At 32.8% G+C, this 18,672-nt stretch overlaps 1 long non-coding RNA gene across 1 annotated transcript; it reads left to right on the top strand.

The window, feature by feature from the left end:
* Nucleotides 1-8,001: 8,001 nt before the first annotated feature.
* On the top strand, nt 8,002-10,920 carry LOC131653084 (uncharacterized). The gene is made up of 3 exons (XR_009298963.1): nt 8,002-8,840; nt 9,923-10,104; nt 10,265-10,920. It is a non-coding gene; the product is annotated as an uncharacterized LOC131653084 (long non-coding RNA).
* The last annotated feature ends 7,752 nt before the right edge of the window (nt 10,921-18,672 follow it).

Below are 18,672 nucleotides of genomic sequence, written 5' to 3'. Positions count from 1 at the left end.
GCATGTCTTGAGCATGATTCGTCGTCGACATTGAGATGTCGATATTGGGATGCTTGCCTTCGTGAGAAGGACGAGCACTCAATACTGGATGCTTCATGAGGTACTCCGACACTAATTTTCTTAACAAGGAAGTGGTCAAACGGAACAAAAAAATCAACGGTGTCATAAATTCAGTTAGCAATATAAAAAGTGAAGCTTCTATTGATGCACAAGATTAGCCCAGTATAGTTCCCAAGCAAAAAGAAGTGAAAGATATTGAAGCAAGTCATGCACTTAGGTCTGCAAATATCAGATTGCATTGACACTTCGAAAATTTAGATAACATTGAACTTTAAATGGTATAGACTTTGTTTAAGTAGTGAATATATGTCATTGAATCTTAGTTTAGACTATTTGAATTATTTTCTTAAGATAAATTGGACTCCTTACATATGATCCTTCAAATGTTTGAATATTCTATAGTGGCAGAGATATTACCTTTTTCAATAGTTAGTAGATCTGTGTAATACTACTCTGACATTTGATTTTGGTTTGAATTTTGTTATGATTGTAATCTGGAAGTGTAATTAACATTTTATTCAAAGAGTATTCAGTTATGAGTCATCGTTTTCCGCCGCAATATTGTTAACTATCGCTTTTTCTTTGCATTTTTCTCCTCAAATTCCGTAATACCGCTTTCGGTGTCAATGCAGTAATTATCTTCCCGGAAATAGTTTTCAAACTGAACGTGGTTTGGTTTTTGATACCGGGGCTGCATTTTACCGGCAAGAGAATGCTACTGGAAGAGACATCGGCGTACTTGCTGCTTCATTGCAGAAGAATGTTAGTGGAAGCTTGCGTATTCTTGATGCTCTTTGGGGTTGTGGGCATAGTCACAGAATTCGCAGGTATGGGTGAAGAACCGCGAATTGGTTCGTGAGTACCGGTTCACGGTACTTTTGCGAATTGGTACGCTGAAATTCGTATAGAATTCACATCATTCGAAGAACCAGACGTACCAAAACAAACTTGAACTTCCTTAGATATTTCAATAATAAATTGATTAAACTAAACCACCAATTCTCAGCTATTTTGCAAGCTGTATTGGACTTAGGGGCCCCACTAATTCATTAGTCTTAGTCAAACTCTATCGTATGCTGCAACTGCAAGTCTTTTTATAGCTATATGATATTTTGAAACCAAACAAAATAGCGATGTGGGACTTTCTTATATTTTACCCAAAGTATGATAGTGTCTACATATACATCTTCATCTCTTAACCATATTTTCCTACAAAAATAATTATTTTATAACTAAAAAAATTAGGAATTAATTTTTTTAATCAAATAAATTGAGAACTTATTTTAATTAAATAATTTTTTATTCATAGCGTACCAATTATTCTATTTTAGCGTACCGCGAACCCAAATAGCGTACCGACTCTGTATACCCCCTAACGTACCTAATTCTTTAAGAGTTGCGAACCGCGAACCCGAATTCGTACCACGTACCGAAGCGAATTACGAATTATGTGACTATGGTTGTGGGATTCGGTCGCTTCGGTACTTGAAGGAAGCCGAAGCAGATTTTGTTGCTGCTAATGATGGGAATGAGTGCTATAGGAGTGCCATTGTTGAGAATTTTTTGAGGGTTTGTGTGGAAGCTCATTTGGAAGCTAATAGAGTTATGACTGATTATTATCTTCAGAAGAGTTTCTCTAATTTTATTGATGTTGATTCTTTTGGATGTGATTCTTCTTTCTTGAGGTCTGCTATCAATTGTTTGAAATATGGTGTTTTACTTTATGTTACTTCAACTGATGAGTAGATTTGAGGCTATAAGAAATTTTGTCAAGTTTTATAGATTTTAGCATGCATGTATGAATGTATATTAGGGTGAAAACGATTAACCAACTTGAGTGATTCGAAACACATATGTATGAACATTTTAAAATCTTTGGGATCAACAACCTTTAATTTTTTTATTATTGAAAAAAATATATTAATAAAGTTGTGTTAGAATAATCTAAAACTATCTTGAAGGTTATACATTAGTTCTTGTCGTTCTCTGTGTTTTTGTATGGAGTGTGCCTCGAACGCTATAGTTAAGTCTTAGTACTTGTCTCTCAATCCTTTTGTTAGAAAATATGAAACATTATTGTCTGTCTTGAATTAAGATATTGATATGTTAAGAGACTTGAAAATCAGATTGATTCCATTAAATATATTACTACCTTAAATATTGTTCTTTGTCTTAAATGTTAGCAATTGGACTCATGTAATATATTTGGATATATAAGACTGGATGAGAATAAGATTTAATCTCTTTTACAATGTGTGTCGGTATAAACAGGAACAATATATATATATATATATATATATATATATATATATATATATCAAAAAGTCAAATTAATTTTAAAATTTAAATAAACTGTTTAATTATAAATTAATAAATGATATTAATAAAAGTATTGAAACTGAAATCATATTTGTTTAAATACTCTTATTTGTTGCTTATTTATAAAATTTAAACTTTTAATCGGACAAGTTCATCATTGATCAATATATATATATATACTATAAAATAATTAAAATTAAAACTTTAACGGATCAATTCCATCCAAATACGAAATAATATTGTACGGATACACACGAGTACTTATATGGTACACGTATATGAGACTGATATTAACACATTTAATTAAATACTAAATAATAACAACAATAAGTTTACTATTGATTTAAATATTTGTATAGATAATTCCAAAACAAAATTATTTATACATAGGAATAATTATACGATTGAATATTAACGGGTTACTGGTCAAAATATTGAATGTTAACGGAAATATTAAATTATAACAATCATTCCAAAAAAAAAATATTTACATAAACAAATATATATTACTTTTCAAAATATTAATGCTATCCGAAACATGAAATTACTGATCAAAATATTAATATTAACGGGAACATGAAATTATCAAAATATTAAATAACAACGGAAACATGAAGTTACATATCAAAATATTAGATATTAATGAAAACATAAAGTTACTGATCAAAATATTGTATATTAACGGGAAGATGAAGTTCTTGATCAAACTATTTAATATTAACGGAAATATGGAGTTATTAATTAACATATTAAATATTAACAGGAAGCGATGTTAATATGTTGAAACAATGTATGGTCCTGTTCTTATTCGGCCTTCAGTTATATGGGCCTTTCAAGAAATAGTCCATTCATTTTATGGGTTATAATCCATCCATTTTCTTTACGCCTATTATTTTTCAGTGGAACCTCTACATTTCTTAAATGCACTCTTAACTGTATTATTCAATCTATTACAATATCAATGTTATTTTCTTAATTAATTTTTATTTTTACTATTTAATTTTTTATATATTATTATTTTATCAACTTTTCTTCTAAATTAATTTTTTTTATTAATACTTTTAATTTAGCTCATCCCAAATGCGCAAAACCGACGGGTACCCGTGCGAACGCACGGGTATCACACTAGTACAAGACAAAGTTAAATGGCATTTTGGAATGAGACAAGGTCAATTTCAAATAAAATAAATTAAAACTTTATTAAATATTGCATTGTTACCAATATTTCAAACATTCCATAATTCCCTTCATTCAGGTACAATACACATGACTGTTCTATCTCATACAATTCTATACCTTCCTTACCTACATACACTACACTATAGTATACACATTACACATCCTATACATGGTACAAAATCTAGAAAAGACAAAATAAAAAAACAAATGCTTCCTTCATGCCCAAGCATCATCATTTCATCAGCTGTCCTCATGTCTTGCCTCAACTATCTATCCATGCTTAAATCCTCATGCCTTTCCTCGTCACATGCTCCATCGGCACCATATCATAAGCAAAAGATAAAGAGAGTAAAGTTAGTTGCAATCATCATATGATCATTGCCATGATCATCATGTAATGATACATACAATCAGTGGGACCACTAGCCATAACAATATTCACACGCACATAACAAACTCTCAGCAAAGCTCAATCCCAATTCCAATTTCAACAAGCTCCAAATTACCTTTCAATCTCAATTAGTACATTTCAACAAAAACATTTCACACTTTCTAACAATCTTAACTACTCAATTTCCAAAAGCTTCACACAGATTACAACCAAAGCTAATCCTAACCATTCAACTCATAATTCTTTTCCTCCAAAATCATTCCTTTTCACAAAATTGTTCAACTGTTTCACACACTCACAATGAGGCTCACACGAGTCTCATTTCTTTCATCCCAATTTCACAGCCCTATCTACACCACATATACAGTTTCATTCATTTCATTAACAATTTTCACATTGAACCTCTTCCAAATTTCTAACTCTACTCTCGTATGCATATTTAAACGCACCATTTTCATATTTTTAAGATGTTTTGGATATGTATATCCGAAAATTCAACGTTTAAATAATAAAACGTTTGAAAAAGGTATTTTCAGATATGCATACTCGAAAACACTCTTTCTATACATTTTTCCACATTCAATATTTCATTCATTTTCTTTCACTCAAAAATCAAAACCCTCTCCAAAACCTCAACCATTTCCAATCAATTTTTCGTCTCCAAACTAAATTTTAAGTGGTTGATCATAGCAAAGAGAGCATAGAAAACTAAAATTTGAAGTAAAGTTTTCTTATTTTATCTTTTATTTGCTTGCATTAGTGCTTATTTGTTGGAGAAGAAACCTGCGTCACTTCAAATATGCACTTCTGAAATCCACCAAATTTATTTCGGATGTGCATATCCGAAATAATGTTTGTTACAGCAAAAAAACTGTTTTGACAGAATGTGTGTTTTACGTACATGTTAAGTATAGTGCACCCCGACAACATTGACAGAGATGATGTAGATGTTCCAGAGGAGGTCAACGTAGATGCTAAGCAAAAAGAGGTGAATGACGATGTTAAAACGATTGTTGTAGCGATAAATGTTCGACAATAATTTACAAATGAAATGACTTCCACTTCTCGTCAACATTTGCTTGAGTGGATATAAATTAAAGCTAGTAAACTTGGATTTGACGCCGTGATAGCAAGGTCTGACAATGACACTAGTAAAAGGCAAGCATTTGTTGTGATGAAATGCGAGAGTGGTGAGAAATATGTTCCAAACGCCGGTTGAAACAGAGACATCCCAAAAGTCGACGAAAATAGAAGAATCCAGAGAAGAAGAATCGCCACCTCACTTGCAACTGGAACGTCTCACACTTGGTTAGAGTAAGTTGAAATAGACAAAGACGTAATGATGATGATTAACGGTTCTAATGACATTAATTTGGTGCTTGTAATTTCTTAGATATTTTGTCGTGTTGTTGATGTATTTTTATATCCACTTGTATGTGTTGTTTTTTAGTGGTTATGTCATTCTATTTTTAGCAAGCATATGTGTTGTAACAAATATTCTTAATGAAAAAAAAGCCATGTTTAAATCTTAAAAGAAGTGTGCATACAAATTTCAATTGGTTGAGCCATTAGCACGTGTGAGACAATTTTTTTACTGTGTCCGATTTGACGGCATAAACCACACTTTCTTTCTAGCTTGTCAAGCTCGTCCATTTTAGTTGTGACACGCTTGCTCTTGGGACGACCCTTTTTATTTCTTCGCATTTGGTCGTTATGCCAAACAACTTTCCCCTCGTATGCAGGTAGGGGTGGCAAAACGGGCCGCCCGCCCCGCCCGCCGCCCGCCCCGCCTTATGCCCGCCAAAAAACGAGCGGGGCGGGCATGCCCGCCAAATAAAATGGGCATCAAAATCATGCCCGCCCCGCCAAGATGGCGGGTTGGCGGGCGGCGGGCTTACCCGCCTATTTTTATTTATATTTTTTTAATAGATTAATATACTTTTTTTACCTTTTAATTAAACTTTTCACTTATTTTTTAAAACAATTTTTTATAAAAGTAATTTTTTAACAAATTTACTCTAAAAAATATTACATATATTTATAAATAAATGTATAAAATAAACTATCAAGAATTGCAATTACTAGAATTAACTAAAAAAAGAGTGAGTTTTGGAGGAGGAGCGGGTTTTGGCGAGCGGCGGGCTTTGGCGGGGCGGGTATGGCGGGCGGCGGGTTTTGGCGGGGCGGGCTTTGGCGAGCGGCGAGCCTAAAATCCCAACCCAACCCGCCAATTTTTGGCGGGTGCGCGGGCGGCCCGGCGGGCCCCGGCCCGTTTTGCCACCCCTATATGCAGGCCAATAATCCTCTTTTGCCACCACTGCAAAGTCATTGTTGTATACGTGGAGTAAGGTCTCGGACATGTAAATAGGAGACAAAAGGTCTCGATTAATGATAAATATTTATAAATAATTTATTAAATCTCTTTGCTTTAGGTATTGTGTAACAAGCTTGGATTACACCAAGAATCCTAGACAATATCTTTCTACGAATCGTAATCTTTTGAATCACCTTTATTTGGAGACTATATTTGGGTTTGGAGCATCAACCCAATATTGATGATGTAGAAATTTGGACTGCAAAAACTGCAATTATACTGTTCAATGTTGTGGAGATGCACCAGAGCGACCGTGTTAAAATGCAATTCGGTATGCTTCAAGATATTCCGTCTGACCCAACTTGCTTGACACCTTGGCATAAAAAAAGGGTCGACGCCTAGTGGAATATTCATAATTGGCAAGATTTCGCACCTGAGTGGTGTATGATGTGGAGGAGATGTGGCCGACATGTCTTGCAATTTCCTATTTTTCCGGATGAACATCGTATGCAACACACACGTCAATATATAAGCTGGTACAAATCGATTACTAACCTTGAAGTATTTGTGGCTGAACCAGGGTATTTGATTGACCCACGCATATGTTGGACATCGACGTCAAATTAACAACAACAACAAAAACACCAACCACCATACACCACCCAACAAGAATACCACCCACCATACACCACCTAACAAGAATACTAATAAGATTACCAACAACCGTTCAACACCCAACAAGAATACCAACACCAAACCCAACACGCTACAACCTCCCATCAAACACAACGACGAAAGTGATTCACAAGCACCCAACCTCAAATCCAAGACCAAAACCAATACACCCACATATCCGACACACAATCACAGTACCAAGAACAAAAACAATACTTCCGACATCCCGATGCGGACCCTTCATCATTTCTCCTTAGCCCATACATGGGCATACATGAAACCTATTCCCCGACCGACCCAACATACAGCTAACCATCACACCGTAACACCCAACAAATGCCAATTCCTGCGTACCCCACTTTTTCGGATGAGCAATGCTATCAAGTTCGTATGGACCCCACCCCCACCGATCCGACCTAATATTGACAACATGGGTCAACGATTGTTTGAAAGCGAGACTTTGGCAAATTTTGATCTGACACATTACATGGACGCTGAACGCATTGACTTCGCAGGGCCCTTGAACCAACCACAACAAGAAGGTCCTACAGTGCAACAACGACGTAGGCGAGAACGCTCTAGTCGTTATCAAAATCCAGGCGACCAGTAAATTTTATGTAACTTTTTCGCCGATTATGTAATCGTTTTGTATCAATGGAAATCGAAGTCTCATTTCTCCACAAAATTGTCATTTATTTTTAGAAAAAAATTAAAAAAATGCTAAGAAATACACCTAGGCGTCATCTCACATAGGCGCCATCTCAGTGCAAAACAGATGCACATAGGCGCCATCTCACATGGCTCCTCCTCTAAAAAGTTGAATGGAGACGCCATCTGACTTGGCTGATCCACTTTAACTATTTTTAAAACATGATTATTTGCATAATTTTCTCCGAAACGTGATTATTTACGTAATTTTTTTTAATACTTAATTATTTAAAAAAAATTCTAACTTTTGCACTAAAAAAACATATTTGAAAAAATATTTTACATGGTAAAGCGAAATTCGCCCTATATTATACGACGGTATTGTATATGTAACCCTTAAAAAAATTACCATACATCTAACACTGTGCATCATCTACCTTTCCCCTTTGTCCTGAAAGAATCTAAGTGACTCAAAATTTGCAATTACTTATCTGAATATATTATACGTACTTTCTCTTCTTCTTAAGTACTTAAATCCCTTTTTTGATTTGATTTTTACTGGAAGTGTGTTAGTTTAGAATATTAACTATGAGATTTGAATGATTTGGATCTGTTCTTTATCTGTGTTTTTATTCATTTGTTGGCTATAAGATTAGGGTTTGTATGTTAAATCTAATTTTAACTATAATTGCTTTAAAAATTCTTCCCATTTTCTGTATTGTGATATTATCCCCAACGCTGTTGCTTTTTGTTGTTGTTTGTTCAGGTTATATTTGCATTTGTTTGTTACAGATCAGATTAGAGATAACCAAAAGAAGTGTAACAACTTTTGGAAAGTTAATTAGAAAGGTAATCATTCAATATCTGAGTATGCCCTCCAAATTCGAGAGCATGCACTTCGAATTCGAGCTATAGCTGATTTTCTGTTAACTGTTGGTGATCCTATATTTGAAAGGGACGGAATAGATGCAATATGCAGATATGAAGGCGCCATATGTCGGGCTTTATGTCGGACTTTTTGGTTCTCCGTCATGGTCCACTATCCACCATAGATATCACTGCTGTCTTATGTATTTTATTTCCTGTTATGCTGATTATTTTTAGATGGAGTAAATGGTGATATTTTCACTATGATATGAGCAGTTTTAATAGTATTATTGATGGAAATATGCTTCTTAAAGCTAGATTTGACAAATACAAGAGGGTTCTTTCATGAGATGCTTACATGGATGAATGAACCACATCTATTTATAGGTAATTTGAATGAACTCAACACACTTTTTTGTGATGTTGTATGATTTGGTATACAAACCGGTTATGAATGCTCATGTTGAGGTTTTGAAGTGTTTATAACCATTGCGGTTGAGGTAATATCCACATCTGCATCCGGCTGCAATTGCGGTGTGATCCTAAATCGCACTAAAAACCGCATTATAATGTTGCAATTGCGGTGTGATCCTAAATCACACTAAAATATGTATCATAACGCTGCAATGACTGCATCATATCACTGCAACGGCCGCATCGGACTGCATTGGACCACAACGGATTATGCATTGCTTGTGCTTTTTAATTTATTGGTTTAAAACACAAAGTACAGTTTATTGCTCCATGCTATCTTTTACTGCCCAATGATGATGAAATACACTATTTGAGTGGCTACATGGTTTTGTTCACAGCCTGACCTGCACCATTGCTTCTCACATTCTCTTTCTCTCTGTCGCTCTCTCGGTCTCTCTCTATCTCTCTCTTCACATATATATTCTTTGTTTATTTATTTATTTATTTTAGATGGTGCACAAAGGCTGTAAGCGAAACCTGTGTTATAAACAGCAGATGATATATATAAGCTTAGGTATGAGATCTGAGGGCTCTACATTTTTTGTAACATATAATTTATCGGGTGCCTGGTTGCTTCCTTTTATGTATTTGCGTTTCGTGAATAGACCTTATTTAAAAAATATAACTATTCCATTGGTTTTACTTTATCTTTTTGAGAATGAAACATCTTTATTCAAAACCATGATTTGGTGCAGTATGAGCCTGTCTGAGTGTAGTACCAACATTTCAATTCTTCCTTCTGCTATTTTTTTTTTGTTTTTAAATTGTAAAAGGTGTATCAGTTTGGTTTTGAATTCTATGGGTTCATATTTATGTCTAATTTATTGCAACTTGGTTTATGAAACTCTACAAGTTTTGAAATGGATCGGACTACATGTTCTTTATTTACATTGTTCATTTTATGTATGCACGGTGTGACATTTAGCCTTTGGTTTTTGATGGCATGCACCTGAACTTTCTAGAAGTTGTTATTGATCTGTCATATCACTTTGTAGGGGATCTGAATTCTGAAGGCAAACCTCCCGTCTGCACTATCTATTTAAAGACTTGCCTCTGAAGCCTAGGATTTTTGCCACCCTGAAATGATGTGCATAGGATAATCTTCAGTTTGAAGTTGGACACTAATTCCGGCCTCAAGTTCATCTCGTTGAAGCTTAATTCTCTCTCACACGGAACGGTAAAGAACAAAAACACTCTTTCTCACTTTTCACCAAGAACACTAACCTCATACTCCAGTTTTTTTTTATTGATCTCAAATGGTGATATTTTTGGAGAATACCTCATCCTTCACTTACACGTTTTAGCAATCCTGATGCACTGTTTTCTTTCACAATAAGGGAGGATGAAGGAGTGTCCACCTGATCCAAGATCTGTAGCACTTCCTTGATGCAGACTACAGACAAGTGGTCGATAGCCTTCCGGCACCGAATGTCACTGCCAACCTGCTTAAATCCCCTTTAATCAGGAATATTATTTTTACAGTGCCAATCAAAGCGCCGGCGATGTCTGATATTGAAATAAATGTCAAAAAAATAATTTCCGAAAGAGAAATGATTTCATGTTTGAAGAATTACTTTTAGAATGGAATCTCAACAAGATAGAAATATATTTCATAATTGCCTCTCAATTTTGAAAGTGGAGGTTGGTTCTAGTAATAATCAAGGGGAAGAATTGGTTTGAAGTTTACCCACTGTGTGATAAGAGTTTTTTTTATAGAAAAAGGGAAACTCAACGAAAGACTTATTCTAAAAGAACAGATTTCAAAGTTGGATGTCGCCATCTATGGACAAAAGTATGATATGTCCTTCATACGTGTGCCTCCCCCTGTGCTTATTTCAACCTCTTTATCAAGTAAATTATTCCTCTTATGAGTTATTCAGTGATCTACGCGGTTGTTGTATTTACTTCTTCCTTTTCTATAATGCCAAAAAGGGAGGATACTTTCAAGAGGAGTAAATTATACTCTCTTTATTTATGAGGGAGATTTTAACCACTCCAATATTTTATCTAGATTTTTTAAAATATTTTACCACCTCTTTGAGAGATGCATTATCATCATTAAAAAAACTAGTAAGATACCCGTGCTTCCGCACGGATAAATTTATTTAATATTGTATGAAATTAATTAGATACATATAATTTTTAAATAAATGATTTAATTACAAATGAAAAATATTATATAAATTTAATTATATAAAAAAAAATCTGGAAGTTGAAGATAAAAAAAATGAAATTTTAACAATTAAAATGAAAGTAAGAAAGTGTGGGAAGAAAATTTGAGAGAAATTTGAAATTTTAATTAAGAAAGAGAAAGTGTGTAATGATCGATTAAAATAAATTAAATATTGTATTGATAGTGACCCGTGAGATAAATAAATATTTAATTTTATTAAAGTTAAAAAAAATAGATTATTAATAATTTTTGTGATTAAATGAAAAAAAAAATTAAAATGAAAGTAAGAAAGTGTGGGAAAATGAAATGTGAAAGAAATTTGAAAATTTAAGTAAGAGAGAGAAGAAGTGTGTTGGGGAGAAAAAGTTGGTTATTGAAAAGTTAAAAAGTTGGACCAATGAGAGGCCGACAATTGGCGCTTAGTTATTGAAAGGTTGAAAAAGTGATATGTGATTTTGTTAGTTACCGATTTGCCCTTTTTTGTTTGTAAAGAAAATTTTAACTAAGGGCATAATAGTCAGATTGGTCAATCTTTTATTAATTGTTTGTATAGTAGAAGGGGGAAATGTGAATCTAAGTATTGTGCAAGTACATCTAACATTTGATGCTATTTGTAACATCCTTTTAACCCACAAGGACTATCTGCAATATAATACGAATTAAATCAATTTAAAACCACCAACAAGGATGTCACGTCGTCATATAAACTTCATAATAACAGGTCTTGCTCTGTAACACGGGTTCTCAAAATTTATTTTAAAACTATACTTTATTAACATCACAAAAGCAAACCATGATATCTCGTAGTAGAATTCATGATTTAAAACATCTTTAATAAACTTCATAAAACATCAAAAGAACTTTATAGTTCATGAGTCATAACTCAAAACATCATAATCCCGTGAAAGGTAATTCATCAAATTCAAAATAAACAAAGGTTGACATAATAGTTCCAAACACAACAATCCCGCCCCGATGTTACGTATCAGAGTAAGACTCCTTTATTCTAAGTAAACGGTAAAAAATGACTCCACAAAGCTATCCTCTAACTTCAGCGGACTACTCCTGATTACCCGTGTGTTACCCACGTGGAGGCAACATTCAAACAAAAAGGGTGAGTATTTCATAATCATTATATAAGACATAAAAAATAAATATAGTAGTGGTAAACAAATAGTCAACAACTACACATATACTTATACAACATATCCTCATGCTTCACATACTTATTTCCACCTGTACATCATCACGTATTCACAACCTCATCGTACAAAACAATCACAATCATCACTTCAATCAGTCATACCACAATAACTCAACCACCATTCAATCATGTATGATCACAATTAATGCAATGCAACATCAATGGGCTCATGCATGTGGTACCAATACTTTACTGATGAATTTGTCATCGTTCTCCAAAGATCCCCACCATAGGATCGATTCCCGCTTGGAACCAGAGCACATCACAATATTACACTCAATCCGTACAGTGAGATTAAATGCTGTCGCTGGACCAAATTTCCTACAAATATCATTGGACTTTCGTCCTACAAATATGCTATGAATGCATGATGCTCAACGTCACACATTCAACGACCACGGCTAGTCAAAATGGAATATCATTCATTTATTCATCAAAATCACATTGTTATTCTCATGTTATCAATCATCAGAATCAAGTATAAAAATACATGAATTCACAAAATCAGGTTCCATACCAATTTCCCTCTAAACCTACCAAAACGTGTATAGTAAATTTCAAAAAATTCTCAGAAATTAGAATAAAATATAACCTTCCATATTCTGAAATCATTTTGCAAAAATATTAATTTTTGTCACAGACTACCGTGTTAAGCGGGCTCTGTGTCGCGCTAAGCGCGATGCCTATTGACTTGACCTTTCTTTTATTCTCAAAAGCGCGCTAAGCGGGCTTAACCACGCTAAGAGGGGTCTGCAATTTCTGTAGAAAACCCTGTGCGACCTGCATCAAACCAGTCCCAATATTTCACCCAAAAACATGTTTTAATCACAATTTTTCTGCGATTTAAGGTCTACTAACCTAGTCTACTCATGGATTAATTATTCTAAACACAAAAACACAAATGTTCATCATGTCTCCAAGTCTCACCAACAAACCCTAGACCTTCAAATTCATAAACACGGTGGATTTGACTCTAGTTCATGTTATCATTCACCAATTTATCAATTAACAACATCACACATCATAATAATCATACAATTCAAACAATTCACCATGGTAGTTCATCAAGATCATCTAATTCATTATAAAATCCTAAACCCAAAACCAACATTCAATTATCAAACCCTTAAGAAAAATATAATAATTAGGATAACCTCCCTTACCTTAGGTTATTAGCTTGATTGATTCTCCTCTCGATTCTATGGTTGTTATTCTCCTTTCCTTGCCCTAGCTCTCTCTTCTTTTCACGTTTCTCCAAAATTCTACGTTAATGAGAATTCTCTCCTTTTTCCTCTTTTTACCTAGTTAGCCTTGGGACCTTTATTATGAACTTCCTAATTTGCCCTTACTAACTCTACCTCATATTATTTCCTTATTTTATTTAAATTATAATGCTAATTAGAACTATATTACTTTTTTATTCTAACTAATGCCTTAATTCCACTGCCCCACATAAATATCATCATAAGTATCACACGTCACATAAACATCGCATCTACTCATCGACAAATCACAATGACTCAGATAATCACCTCAAAATAATCAAATAATATATTAAATAATTAAATCTAAATATCGGGGTGTTACATTATTTGGTTTTGATAATGATAACACTTTATGTCAAACATAATTTAGTTTTGATGATAACAACACCTTTAGTCAAATAGTGTTCGGTGAAGTCTTTGGGGACAACTGTCAAAGGGGAAATGGATGACCTAAATAGTTATAATCAATTTGGGTAGCTAACTCGCCGCCTTAATCAATAAAGGACATGGTCCAATTTATTAAAGCAATTGTAAGACCTCCTAAATAGTTAGATGACCTAATAATTAAATAATATATTCGTCATAGGGTTTTCTTTTAGGTGAATTCTTATCTACCCAACTCAAAAAGTTGGGTAAGGTTACCTCCTTTGTAAAATGCTTTGAAAACAATAAATATTTGTAGTATTTCAATAAATAATTAAATGTGTTAAATGAGATGGAACCATGTGATTGGTTGGAGGTACACTACCCACCTTTTTGTGATGGGTAGAGAAGTTGTCCCCTTTCTTTTATAGATTAGGGTAGTCTCATAGTATCTTAATTAATTAGAGTTAATTGTTTAGGATTAATATACTAAAATAAGTTTTAACCTATTAAAAGCTTAAAGGAAACTTATAAAAAGGCCTATGAGTTGTTTCCTTTTTAAGCCATATTTTTACTGATGCTTATCCTCATTTCATTTCATACAACTTTTCAAAATAAAACTCTTTCTATCATTCTAGATATTCTCTTCTCCTCTATTATCTATTTTCACGAAAGTTACCTTTTAATGTTTTGAGAATGAAAAATCCCTAGTGAAAATTTTGGTGTATTGGTGTTATGTTATTTTGTAATTTTATTCAAAAGGGTGTTTTCTGTAACACCCCAAATTCAATTAATTAATTTAATTTAGTTGTTTTTGTTTGATAATTTATATGTCTTATTTTATTCAATTGATGAATACGTGTGTTGGTTGGGTTAGTGGAAGTGTTTGAGAATAATAAATTCTTTTAATTAATTTTATAATGAGGAGAATAATTGAGATAGTATAAGTATTAGAAAAATAAGAAAAAATAGGAATAATAATTAATTAATGATATTTTGGTAGAAATTAGATTTAATATTAAAATAAATAGTAAAATGAGAGAAAATAATAGAGTTTGAGGTTGAACTGGAAATAAGGAGAGATTGGAGATAATTTGGTGGAAAGGAAAAATAATTTTGTACTATAGTGGAATAATTAGAAACATGATAATTAGGTTAAGATAAAAAGGCGGTTAGGAGAGCCTAATTGTGTTAGTACATGAAAGTGAGAAGTTTTGGGAAAAAAGAGGCTAGAAAGACAAAAGTCTTAGGAAGAGGAAGAGAATTCACCATTGTTGACGAGCAATTTCTGTTGATTTTGAGGTAAGGGAGAAGTGCTTCTATATTGGTGTTTTGCATGAAGGGTAGAAAAGGACCCTTACCCTCCTCTAGAAATTGTATTGAACATGTTCTAATTTGTTGTTATTATATGTTAATCTAAAAATTGATGATTCGATGTTGTTGTTTTTTGATTTTTATGGCTGAATTCATGTGTGATTAATATTGTTCAGGTCCTATGTGATATATTCCATTATTGAGGTTTGAAGAGTTGAAACATAAACATGAAATTCATGAAATTGTTGAATAAATTGCGTAATTCTGCGAGTTATCATATTATAATGATGTTATTATGTGTGCTATATTTTTTTTTGGGTGAACTAAGATGCTAGTAATAAAAAATTTGGGTTTCCATACACAAAACTCGAAAACATCATATCTTTCATTAACAAATTTCAGAACTCCATCATCTCTTCTCCAACTTGAATGAAACAAGGAAAGTATGAATTCAAGTTAGCAATGTTAGTTGTCATTGTTATTTTTTTTGTTGTTACTGTTGTTCTTGTTGTTGTTGTTGTTGTTATTATTATTATTATTATTATTATTATTATTATTATTATTATTATTATTATTATTATTATTATTATTATTATTATTATTATTATTATTGTTGTTGTTGTTGTTGTTCTTGTTGTTGCTGTCATTTCTATTGTTGTTCTTATTCTTATTTTTGTTACTCTTCTTGTAGTTGTTGTTTTTTTCTTCTAATGCTGCATATATTTATTAAAAGACATACAACAATAGTTGTTTAATACAATAGTGGTTGTATGTAGCGCGCTATTCAGTTTACTACCACGAACAATAGGTCGTGATTATAAATAACCCACTTACAACCACACCCTACTTAACAACGATTGTTCAACCGTTATTATAGGTCTTTCCCAACCATTGTTATATGAGTTTTTTTGTTGTAGTGTGATATGCACTCTGCTACAGGGAAATCACTATTTTCTCTAGTCTACACTTTTTTTCCTAAACACGTGATTGATTTGGTTAAGTTGCCTAAGGCACCTGGAGTTAGTGTGGCAGTTGAGAAAATGGCTGAGAAGATGGTAGTTGTTACAGAAGCTGTCAATGCTAAGTTAGAGGCTACTGTGTAGAAGAATAAGGCAACTGCTGATAAACGTGGGTGAGTTAAAGTTTTCAATGTAGGAGACTATGTGATGGTGTTTCTGTGTTAGGGGAGGTTCCTAGTTGGTACTTACAACAAACTGCCACTACGCTAGAATGGTCCCTGCTCAAAGTGACCCGAAAGATCAATGATAATGCTTATATGGTGGCTCTCCCAGATTCCATGAATATATCCAATACTCTCAATGTTACTGACATTCATGAATATCAAGGAGATATGACTCTTTATCAAAAAGAGAACTTGCGTTTGAGTTCTTCTGACGTGGAGGATACTGATATAACAAAGATGATTGCGCGTGTCGAAGAAAAAGTCATGCGTCAGAAAGCATTTTTATATTTTACGCAATTTTCTGTTTTATTTCTGTTTTGGACTAAAACCCATTAAAGTTTCTTTAAGTCCATTATGGTTTCTTTTTCTGTAATTTAAACACTCTTGGAAGTGGTTGTCAAAATTATCTTTTTTCATAATAATATTCAAAACTTTTCTCTATCTGATGAATTCTAGGATTTTATCTGACATCTTTGTTGCTTGCAAATATGTGTTTTCATCCTAAATTAAGGGTCTGTTTGGTTCAAATGAGGGGGAGGGGAGAGATTTTAATGGAGGCAGGGGAAGGGGAGGGGAGAGGAGGGATTTTTTGTAATTATATACTACCTCTGGTCCCATTTATAAGAAAAGATTCTCTTTTTAGATACATTAAATAAATAATGTATTTAGACAACATATTATCTAGATACATTATTTATTCAATGTATCTAAAAAAAGAATCTTTTCTTATAAATGGGACCGGAGGGAGTATATGTTTGGTTCAAACGAGGGGAGGGAAGGGGAGGGAAGAGATTCCGTTTAAAAATATGTTTGGTTCACGAGGGAAGGGGAGAGATTTTAATAATAATTTACAATTTTATCCTTGTAATTTTATATAAGTGATATGATATTCAATTGTAAAAATTTCATAAATATTTTCTTGGAAATAATATTTGTATAACTAAGTGATTAAAAAATCATAACTTATCGCAAAATATTAAAAGAATTGAGTACGCTTGATTCGTATTATAACTCTCGACACAAAATAAACTATGCGTTGATAACAACTTTTGAATACATAAATTAAATTATAATAAAAAACAAAAAATTATAGTAGTTATAATTTTTATTAAATAAAAAAATATAAAATAATTTGAAGGTGAAGAATAATTATAATAAATTGATGGAACCAATAGAGAGAAAATCACAAAAAGAAAAGTAGGAACATGAAAGAAAATAATATTTTTAAAATAATAAAATAAAATTGAGGATATTTTAGTAAATATATTAATTTAATAAATATTAAAACTCACATCCCCTCCCCTCGGGGGAACGCAAAAAGTGTCCTTTGGAGGAATTTTGCTTCCCTCCCCTCCCCTCCTAAAAATTGAACCAAACACATTTCATTTTAAATATTCCCCCCCTCCCCTTCCCTCCCTTCCCCGGGTAAGGATCCTCTCCATTTCTTTAAAGAAATGGAGGTGTCAATTACTATAGTTTTAGTGTAAATAAAAGATATATTTGCACACATTTCTAAAAGTTATGACATTAATTACACATTTATACATTAAAACTATAGTAATGGACAATTCCATTTCTTTAGAGAAATGGAGAGGATCTTTACTCCCCTTCCCCTCGCTTTACCTCGAACCAAACGCACCCTAAGTATTTGTTAGTCCGTAGTGTTTCCGGTTGCGTTAAGATTCTTTAAATCCTTGTTATAAGCCAAAATTCACAAAGCTCAATACATTATGAGCTTTTAGATATATTATTAAAATTTCACAATAAATAAAATTTAATTATGCATTTAATTTTGGAAGGTCAAATAAAATTGTAGTAATTTGCTATATCTCACAAAAATATTCTTTCACTTGAGTCGATACTGCTGCAATGGATATAAAATTTTTTTATAGGCAAAACATTATACTTTCTCAATGGATAAGTAGGCTTGGTTTTTAAATAATCTTAATAGCTAAGTTTATTTATTTATTTATGCATAAGAAAACAAAGGTTACTTAATGAATAAAAAATCTAAGTTACTTAATAGATAAGAATCTTAAGCTATTAAGTGGATAAGAAATATATGTTACTTGATGGATAAGGATGTGATGATGGTTTATATATCTTATGATGGTTTAATTTATATATTTAACTAACTTCTTATTCATTTTAGAAGACACTTGGTTTAATTTATAACATTCAGTCTTTTGTGCATGTAATTCCATGCGATCATACTCATTATATTGACTAAGTTTGTGAGGTGT

The sequence above is a fragment of the Vicia villosa genome, linkage group LG2, assembly GCF_029867415.1.
Source record: "Vicia villosa cultivar HV-30 ecotype Madison, WI linkage group LG2, Vvil1.0, whole genome shotgun sequence".
Lineage (NCBI taxonomy): Eukaryota > Viridiplantae > Streptophyta > Magnoliopsida > Fabales > Fabaceae > Vicia > Vicia villosa.
This window is presented reverse-complemented; position numbering and strand designations above follow the sequence as displayed.